Source organism: Lactuca serriola, chromosome 4 (genome assembly GCF_051521515.1).
Source record: "Lactuca serriola cultivar US96UC23 chromosome 4, Lser_US96UC23_V15, whole genome shotgun sequence".
Taxonomy (NCBI): Eukaryota; Viridiplantae; Streptophyta; class Magnoliopsida; order Asterales; family Asteraceae; genus Lactuca; species Lactuca serriola.
The window spans coordinates 103,450,360-103,456,893 of NC_136411.1; the positions used below are offsets into that span (position 1 = coordinate 103,450,360).

Genomic DNA, 6,534 nt, shown 5'->3' on the forward strand with positions numbered 1-6,534 from the left:
AAATACACCATAAAGGGTAAAAGATACATTTTATTAAACTTAATAGATTGAAACTAACTAGTGTTAAGTTGAAACTCTTTTGAACTTCGGTTAAAAAAAAGTGTAAACCATAAGAATCGTTTTTTGTAGTTTTCGTTTGATTTTTTTTTCAATGAACAAGTGATCAGTGATGGGATCTCTTGCGTGATCCCAACACCCTCAAAAATAGAAGTCTCTCAAAGCATGTAGTACCTTCTAAAAATTATGGATCATCTGAAGCAAGATCCATAATACATACGTCAACTAAAAGAAAAATCCTTTGAAACTCCAAAAACATTAGATCCACAATGAATTCCCATGGATTGTAGATGATTTTAAATATTCTTTCCTCCCAAATAATCAATTTGTCTCTTGCTTTCAAAAACGTCTAACGCATCATCATAATTAACTTGAGTCAACAATATTATCGTCTTATGTTGCCATAAGGAAAACCATCATGTCGTTAATGGCCCCTAAACCGATTAGGAATTTAAAAAGTTTGTGAATAAAACCGTTTAAGGTAAATGAATGTATAGAATGGGAAAAACGATATCAAAGAATGTATTGAAGGGTTACGTGAAAATCGACACCACTTTTTACACAAGAATTTAAGTGGAAACCGAAAATAGAAAAACCACACAGCATCAATATTAATTTCAATAATAAAAAAGGTTTGCAATAACTGAAATCGCCAAAGACGAGTAGAGAGAAAAGATGTGTAATGGAATAAATAATAATGGCCACCTAATATCTTTATTTATAGTTACAAAAAGAGTTTTAACGATACTAAAAACTCTAATAAAAGTAAAACATTTCTAAAACCAAATTGTGAGTTGATAACAAGAAAGGTATCGGCTCACACAATCATACAAAACATTACATTGAATTAGAAATCTAGATTCGATTGTGCATAATGCAACACTTTCAGCAATTTTGCATTGTGCATAAATAGGGATAATGACTTAGGAGGGTAATAAGGTTTTCAGTTTGTCCGTATTAGGTCACTAAGGTTTTTTTGTGCGTATTAGACCAATATGGTTGTTATTACCGTTTAGAAATAGTCCTTTTACCGGTTTTAACCGGTAAAAGGACTATTTCTAAACGGTAATAACAACCATATTGGTCTAATACGCACAAAAAAACTTTAGTGACGTAATACGGACAAACTGGGAACCTTATTACCCTCCTAAGTCATTAACCCTAATTTTAAAGACATTGAGAATATATGACCATCAATAGTAAACTACTTCGTTTAGAACTCGCGTCGTCCCATATAATCTGCTACTCCTTTATATGGCGAAGCTCTTCATTTATAGTTGTCCCTTTGGGGACATCCGATAAAATTGGAACGATACAGAGAAGATTAGCATGGCCCCTGCGCAAGGATGACACACACAAATCAAGAAATGGTCCAAATTTTTTTCTAACCCTTCGTCGTCTTCTCTGGAACCCTAATTCCTTTTTCAAATGCTAATGGAGTTCAATTGCAATTCTTATGTTTCAATAGTTCATCTACTGAAGTCATGATCAGACAACATGTGGATTCTATGGTCAGATTGATCTTCTTGTTGATGTCTTCAACCATTTGTGGCAAGTAAGGGTGACCTTTCTTTCTATAAAGTCTCCTTTAAGTTTTTTACTTTTCCTGCGATTAAGTTTCATGCTTTATAAACTTCCGTTTATGTGTTGTATATAGTATATATGTATTTGTTTATGTGCTGGATTTTTTATTCATTTTGCAACTTCAGTTTCTTAGTTCATGTTGTGGTTATGCTTTTTATAAAATAATTGATAATAGACATCCTCTACAAGTCCCTGTTGGTTTTACATTTCCATTCGTTATCAAATGTAGACATTGATGGGAGGTATCAAAGTGAGATATTGTTTTTGTACATATGGATGTGTTCATGTAAACATTTAAATGACAAAAAAGAAGTTATTAATAAAATGTTGCATATTTATGTAATGAAGATCATCAATCATATGAGTTTCTGGACTTAGAAGTTCTGGAAGGGTTTGAGATAAGTTTAAATGGAAACAACTATTTTCAGTCAAACAAATCAGTCACATTGATTAGTAAGCATGATTTCTAAACAATTAGGGTTAATGACTTAGGAGGGTAATAAGGTTTCCAGTTTGTCCGTATTAGGTCACTAAGGTTTTTTTTGTGCTAATTAGACCAATATGGTTGTTATTACCGTTTAGAAATAGTCCTTTTACCGGTTTACCGGTTAAAACCGGTAAAATGACTATTTCTAAACGGTAATAACAACCATATTGGTTTAATACGCACAAAAAAAACCTTAATGACCTAATACGGACAAATTGGAAACCTTATTACCCTCCTAAGTCATTATCCCGCATAAATATATATACTTGTCATTGCAATTGAAGTATGGAAACATTTTTAACATGAGTGTCTCTTGAAGCTTTGTGAAACTACTACAATTTAAACTTTAAAGACTATCCATGCAATAAAACAATGATCTAAACAAAAATTAAAAGTTTCTACAAACACAAGAAACGTCGACAAATCCACGCGTCGTCGTTTTTGTCGCGTTTTAGCTACACGTGTTGAACACTGATTTAACCTACGAGAGGGAGAATTGAGACTCAATTTTGACAACTGTGTGGGAAAGAGACATTGTATCTGGTACAAGCGTGACCATCGAGAGGGTATATTCCTGTATATTGTAGCCCGTTGGATGACATCTAACGGTCCAGATTATAGGATATAACTTTTACGTAAAATCCAGTACAACTTAGAAGATTTCATAGCCAAATTGGAAACAGCACTTTTGGTACCACAACCATACACGTGGCTTGATTCCTCCATGCCTTCGTACATGATCTTTTACTTCTCACTGTCAATATACTGTACTTGCTCCCTTATAAAATTATTAGAATATTTTGGAAATTTTGTATGATTTAATTATTTTGTATGCATATATAATACCTGTTACCAAGTGAAAATCAAGAATGTCCTACAACAAATAAGTTTACTAATACATTTGGTTAAGTTTAAATTATATAAAAAGTGTTGTTTACGTTGGAATGAAAAACAAACTGAACTGCTGAACTGCTAAGATTGATAAATTTCGAATGAAAGTGATACAACGTATTATTTCACAAAAATACATCAATAATATATGATATTAATTAAGTTTTTTTATTTTGTTACAACTGTTTTACGTTAATTTTATTTAATTAAAATTTATTAACTTAAATCATCCATCATTTTAAACAATTTTTTTTTGTTAAATAATTAACGTATATTCTTATATATATGAAATATATAATGTATTATAAAAGCCCTCATCTAAAATTTTCATATTTTACGACAAACATGATTATTTTGAAATGAAATATCATACAAATAATATATTACAAAATAAGAAAATTTAACAGTTAAATTAAACTTTTTCGGGTTTTTTTTTTTTGAAAATACGAAAAATTATAAAAATTATTATATGTATATAGTTATGAAAAAACAACACCTGAATTTCGGTCAAATTAGGAATTAGCCCTTTAATACATACTAGGTGTGTAACCCGTATATTATACGGGTTGATTAAAAAAATAAATATAAGGGGTAGACATTAACTATTTTCTAAAGTAAATTTTTTAAATAAATATAAATGAAATGATGAATTATTCAGTATATACTAATAAAAAATTATTATCATGTTTTAAATAACTAGATTATAGCCCGCGTTAAACGCGGGAAATGCATAAAAAAACATATAATCGTTTATAGATATTGTATAATGATTATAAAAAAAATATATGGTTATTGGTATTATTGAAATGTGTAGAAAATACATTGAAAACGATAAATATATATAATCATTGAAAGATCTCTTGGTAGGCATCATTTTTTGTTTTATTAGTTGAATGACTTTCCTCGTCTCATATAGTTATTATATTTATATATTTATAAGCATTTTAATTAGACGTTCCTTACATAATAATGTTACCTAATTCAAACATATATTGACAACCAATATACCGTTTTTTCTATTGCATTAAATATTGACAACTATTTTATTTATTCAAATAAAGTTATGTAATATAATTTATAAAATGTTAAATGTTATATAAATTTAATTTTAGTATATCATTGATGGAGATTCTTTTCTAAATCATGATTGGTTTATTTTAAATTGATTATAAATATAAATGTTATCTTTTATGTTTGTTCTTATTTATTTGGTGTTCGCAAGAACTTTGCATTAGTTTTGGCGTAACTTTGAATAATTTTAGTATATCATCAATGTAATTTGATATATCTTTCAATTATATGAAATATCAAATAATGACATTTCATTACTATTGTGATAATTTAGTTTATATATTGTATTTTCACTAATCTTAATGGTCTTATTTTTTCTAATAACTGTAACGCTTTTACTAAATGTATTTTTTCAAATCTCCTAATATCTTATAATTTTTATCTTACTTTATAATTTTTCATAACTATATTATTTTCAAGATTGACTGCTTTAATAGTGTTTTTTTTTTTCAGTCTATTCAATTTTATATTTCATTGTACAACATTATCGTTTGTATGTATTTCGAAATTTCACATGAAAAATGTTTAATGTTTACACATTGATATTAATTTTTTTAATAAACTCATGTAATAATTATGAAATATATATCTCATTTTAATTAACATTCACTTCCTTTATTATATCAAATTCCTCATTAAACGGATATGCTTTTGGAAAATAATAATTATAATAGGGCAGCATTATCTAAGACGTAAATGTTTGATATACTTTTGGAGAAAAAAAAAATCAGGATCATTAAAAAAAATTATATAAAGAAAATACAAATTTAAATTTGTTGAAATTATGGATGAAATTATTGGTGAAAAATTATTTTGGAGGGACTTGTATTTTGTAAGGTATAATAATATTATTACAAAATTTGAAATATCTATATTTGTTGTGTAAATTAATAAATTTTATTGTTACTATACAAAGATAAAAAAGTAGGTTGATATGATATACAAAAACATAATAATTTCAATGATATTTTAAAATCATGCCAAAATTAACCGGATTCTTATGACATAAAAATTAAAAAAAAAAATCATAATCATCTCTAATATATAAAAGTAACATTTTCGTAATTAATGTTAGGTCCCAAGATAATTAAATTTTGTTTTGTTAAAGGTACCTAATATCTTTTCATGTTTATTTGAAAAGTTTCAGAAAAGTAGTTAACTGATTTCATGTAATTTGTGACAAAGAAAATCGAAATATATGAATACATACATTTGATATAGGAACAAAAAATATAAAAAGCGAAAGAAGGTACTGACCTTCTAGCACACAAGAGCGAATGTTTATAGCAGAGAATGATGATGGAAGTTATAAGCAATATTAACGATGTTGTAGGAGAAGGTTTGAAGAAAAGAAACGACAGAAAATAAATGTGAGTCGCGGATTCAATGATGAATCGTATATGTATGTGATAATTTGAATATGATTTTTCGGTATTAATGATTTCCTAATAAAAAAAGATTTTATATTAATGGTTTACTAATATAAACAGATTTATATTAATGGTTGATATTAACGCCTTGATTGAAATGATTTGTTTGTAATATGTTTTTAAAATTGACCATATTAAAATCTTCATAACTGAAAATTCAAGATGTAAAATATGGAAAGCTTTTATTGGAATTAAATATATTCCATTTCAACGAATGTAAGTTATTGATTGATGATTGGAAAGCATTTATTGGAATTAAATACATTCCATATGGGGAAGATGATGTCAGCAATTTGATCTAAGGGTAGAAAAAATAAGATTTCATATACAATCAATGGTCCAGATTATTTAAGATGATGTCATAAAGTTTATCTTTTAGTAATATTTAAGATCATGTTGGATATTAACATGTAAAAAATTAGGTATTTTTTTGAAGAAAGCTTTCGAAATAAAAACAATAAATAAAATAAACCACAAGGACCATTTATGTAATTTGTGTTAATTAATCTATATACTAATAAAACTAATTAATATAAATTCATAAATGAGATTGATTGATATATTAATAGAAATAAAAATTCACAAATGGAAAGTATATTATATACATTAATTCACATTAATTATTATGAGGTGGCATTTAATAGGTGGATGATGAATAAAAATAAAAAATAATACAAAAATGACAAGTGGAAAAAAATAATTTTAAAATTCTAATAAAATGTCATGTGTCAAATTCAATAAGAAGTTGACATTTGGCAAAATTATCTTTATTTATTAGGTTAAGATAAACCATGATTAATCCGATTAATGCATTATAATGATTAATATATAAAGATGTCGACTTCAATGTAAATGATCAATCAAGCATTTCTAGCCAGTTGTGTATTAGATAAAATGCACGTCTTTAGGTAGAGAAACTAACATTTTATGTTTTAGATTATTTAAAAAGAATATCTTTTTGATCTTTTTAATTCCAAATTATGTTGTTGCTTACTAGTAACCAATCTTTAGAAG

General features: G+C 26.8%; 1 non-coding gene across 1 annotated transcript; it reads left to right on the forward strand.

Annotated features, from left to right (window-relative positions):
* Nucleotides 1-1,336: 1,336 nt before the first annotated feature.
* On the forward strand, nucleotides 1,337-1,439 carry LOC145103353 (U6 spliceosomal RNA). The gene has a single exon (XR_013706447.1). It is a non-coding gene; the product is annotated as a U6 spliceosomal RNA (small nuclear RNA).
* The last annotated feature ends 5,095 nt before the right edge of the window (nucleotides 1,440-6,534 follow it).